A 4,170-nucleotide genomic window follows, 5' to 3' on the forward strand; every position below is an offset into this window, starting at 1 on the left:
TGATCACTGATAAAAAAAAATTTTTTAGAGAACAATTATTTAGCCATTTCCTGATCAGCGCCAGTATAGAAATTTTAATAGGAAGAAATATTTAATAGAAAAAAATATTTAATAAAGTGCCCAATCAGCGTCGGATCGCTAAACCACAAAAAATCGCTAAACCACTTTCTGATCAGCGCCCGTTTACAAATTTTAATTAAGCAAATTATCAGCGCCTTATCAGCGCTGTAGCAGAATATGTAATTTAAAAAAGTCAAAATGTGCCTGATCAGCACATGTATAGAATATTTATTCAAAAATTTTTCTACAAGCATCCAACCGGAGCATGATTAGCGCCCTACTGAAAATAATAATTAAAAATAGTTCACACGGCGCCTGATCAGTGTCCAACTATTTCTTTTTCAAAAAATGCGCATGCCAGGGCCTGTTCAGCCTCGTATAGAAATTTTAATTAAAAAAAAAGTATCCAACAAAAGGCCGAACCAGCACCTGATTAGCGCCCCTCGGGAAATTGTATTAAAAAATTTTCCAACTAGTGTCTGATCAGCACCAGAGTGGAAATATTAACTAAAACCTATTCAAATAGCGCATGATGAGTGACCAACTATAACTTTTGCCAAAAAATTGCCAAATCATTGCCTGATCATGGCCCTTTTGGAACCTTTAATTGCTAAACCAGAGCCTGTTCAACACTCCTATACAATTTTTTTTAAAAGGTTGCCCAAACAGCACCCGACCAGCGCTTGAGCAGCATCTGGCAGGAAATGTTAACTCAAAGTTTATTAAATAGCACCTGATCAGTAACTAACCTAAAATTTGTACACAAAATTACCAAACTCGTGTCTGATCAGTGCCGTATAGAAATTCTAATTTTTTTAAATATCCAACACAGCACCCAACCTGCGACTAAACATCATCATACTAGAAATTGTAATAAAAAACGTTCAACCAGTTCCTGATTAGCTTTCATATAGAAACATTATTTAAAAGATTGTCTAAACAGCACCCAATTAGCACCTAATCAGCACCGGACTAGAAATTATAACTAAAAATTGCCAATATATTACCTGATCAGCACCCGTTTAGAAATTTTAATTTAAAAAAAATATCCGCAAAAGCGTCCAATCAGTGCCTGCACAGCGCCCTGCCACAAATTGTAATAAAAAATTTCCCAACTATCGCTTGATCAGGGCCCAACTGAAAATGTTTACTGAATTAAAATTTGAAATTTTGTAATATAATAATCGACTCAGTGTATTTTTTTTCACACCCGAAATATATTCGAATCAAATTTTTCGACATATCCAGACTACGAAAATGTAAACGAAAAACAAATTTTGTTTCTTTTTTGTAACAAAGATATTTAAAAAAATTAATCTTGTTCCTAATCCTCAATCCGATCAATATTTTAAATGAAATCACAATTTTGGATTTAGGAAGTGGGACAAGAAAACGGGGAAACTCAATCGCTATATTAGTATTATTCGGTGAAAAAACCGTACAAATTAAAAAAAAATATATGTTTGATGTCATTTTTCATGGATAAAAATGGAAAAAAAGATGTTAAAAACGCATTTTTTTCGTTTAAGGATGTTTGTAGTATTACGTATTTGTTATAATAAATCACTAATGTTATTTTTTAACAATGTTGATTCATATTTATTTTTATTTATTGTAAATATTCATTTTTCCTGTAATTTTGATAGAATTTATTATAAACTAAATATACAGTGAACTCTCATTTATTCCAGGGGGTGAAAAACGTAAATATTCGGAAAAATATTCGAAAACCTATCGGGACATTTCAAGTCTACAGGGGCCCCCACCTCTACCGCGAGTCGTGGGGTGATTTTGTCAAGGGACTTTCATTGGCTGCCTCTGCCTTTTATCAATGCTTGCGCTGTAATTGTGCACACATCCTTGCATTGCGCAAGAGCTTCCCCCTCTTCCAACCTCTCTTTAATTGGTCAGCTGCTGACGCGGCGAGACTGTGCAGGGAAAGTGGTGGGCGGTAAAGAAGCTTCGTTACTTGGAATATCCGAGCTTGGGGAACTTTAAATAAGTGAGCATTAGAATAAATGAGCCTTGAAATGAGTAAAAGTTTAATGTAAATTTAAGTTTGTAAATATATTTATAAAATAATGAGAAAGTATTCAAAATCTTTCTACATTTTCCATTTTTATCCAAAAATTTCGCTTCTTTTGAATGACAAATTTTTTAAGGTATTCGTAAGTAGAACATAGCATGCGCATTTATTTCAAATAGAATATTTGACGAATTATGAAATAGTTGTAATTTTTTCCGTGTACTGTCGACTTCGAATAAAAAATATACCAAGAAATCGACATCCACGAAAATGCTAGAGCTTTAATTTTTTTCTAATAGAAAAATTGTATTTAATGTTACGTACTCTATAGGAATAAAAAATCATCTTAAAAACTTTCAATAAACTTTAATATAAAAAGGCGAAACGTATCTGCATCGTTTTAAGTGTCCGTAGATCGTAAAAAATACTGACGAATTTATTGTCAATCGACATAACATTTGATCAAAGTATCATAAATAAAAAAAACTCGTAACTGTGTGCGTCAACGCGTCTATCAATTTGAAAATAGTTTTCAAATAAAAATATATGTTGGAAGAATGTGACCTCTCTGAAAAACCATCGATGATTTAAAGAATTGTTTTTTATTTTCTGATGAAATAATGATAGATACAAGTAAATTTCTTTTCCTTTCTTCTTCACTATATAGGTATTCAAAATATAGTTTTCAAAACCCTGAAAAGATTTAAATATTTGGTTATAATCAGAACATTTCTGTGTTGCTTAAGTGGCAGAATAGGTTATTAATAAAAAATCAATTTTTGTGAAGGCAAGTGCGAAAACAGAATATCAGATCTCGAGAATAATACTAATTAATTTTTTTAAATTGAAAATAGTAGTGTTTTTTTGCTTCGTTACATTTGGGGCGTAACAAGCAAAAAAATAAAATAAAATATTTTTTTTAGACTACGATTATATGAGTGTTATTAGACGTTTTTAATTGTTAACCATAGAAGGTGTATCAAATTATAAAAAATTAGTAAATAAATAAAATTTGAATGCCAATTAATGTCTCTCTTATTCACTACCTTTACCTCTTTATATACCGTCAACTTTGGTAATTCTGGAATTGTAATTATCATTTGGTGTTAATATAAATCCACTTTTATACTCTATATTTTAGTGAATTTTTCTAATTTTGTATTAACAATAACACAGCCACACGAAAAAAAATAAGTGTGCGGATCTGGTAACAAGACACACGTATTCCTATGAATTTTGGGATGCTGAATTCAAATTCGGTATCAAAAATCACCCATCACGTCATGGTTGAGCCATAACCTCAAAAAATGACGAAAAATCATGCACTGAGGCAAATAAATTTCAAAATAATGCCAGTGATGCAAATTTTCACTTCAAAAACATGTCGACAACTGTGAAGGATCAACCTCTGCCTGATATCAACTTGTTTAACATAACTTTACTCAACAGAACCTGACCTCACCTAACCTGAATTAACGAAAATTTATTGAACTACACGTAAAGCTCTGGAGGCATATTTTCCCAGTAACAAATGTGTGCTACATCGAATGGGTCAACTCGAGCCTAGCCTAGAAATAAATCTAACCTAGCCTAACCTAACCTAACCTCACGAAACACAATTAAACTGATTGTGTTGTCCCGTTGTGTTTGCGGTACCGTTTCATTCAGCTTCGGCTTAACCTACATAGAGGTTTACCCTATCCTAACCTAACAAAACCTGACCTAACCTAATCTAGCCGAATGAAATTCAACCACACGTGTAGCTATGTAAGCGTACGGTTCTGAGTCTTAAATGTGTGCTATATTTAATAGGTTAACTCTATCTTAAACTACAAATGAATTTAACTGAACAGAACCTAACGAAATTTTGCTTAACGCAACACAACTTAACTTAAGTGTTCCCGTTGTAACACAATAAAATTCATTTCATTGTACTACAGGTCATTCAAAATTTAGACGCACATTATTCATTTGAAGAAACTTAGAACTACGAGGGTGGATTGATAAGTTTCCGGCCTGACCAAGAGATGGCGCCACTAGGCCTACCTTGAGGTGGCGTTCTATAGTACCATCCTTAGATAGCT

At 32.7% G+C, this 4,170-nt stretch overlaps 1 protein-coding gene across 2 annotated transcripts in view; it reads left to right on the forward strand.

Moving 5' to 3' along the window:
- Window positions 1–3,043, forward strand: part of LOC117173324 (QRFP-like peptide receptor) — a 236,992-nt gene extending 233,949 nt beyond the window's left edge. For both annotated transcript variants that reach the window (XR_004467166.1, XM_033361870.1), the window contains one exon: window positions 717–3,043. The gene's annotated coding sequence lies outside the window, so the exon portion shown is untranslated. The remainder of the gene's footprint in view (window positions 1–716) is intronic.
- The last annotated feature ends 1,127 nt before the right edge of the window (window positions 3,044–4,170 follow it).

This window comes from Belonocnema kinseyi, chromosome 1 (assembly GCF_010883055.1).
Source record: "Belonocnema kinseyi isolate 2016_QV_RU_SX_M_011 chromosome 1, B_treatae_v1, whole genome shotgun sequence".
NCBI lineage: Eukaryota > Metazoa > Arthropoda > Insecta > Hymenoptera > Cynipidae > Belonocnema > Belonocnema kinseyi.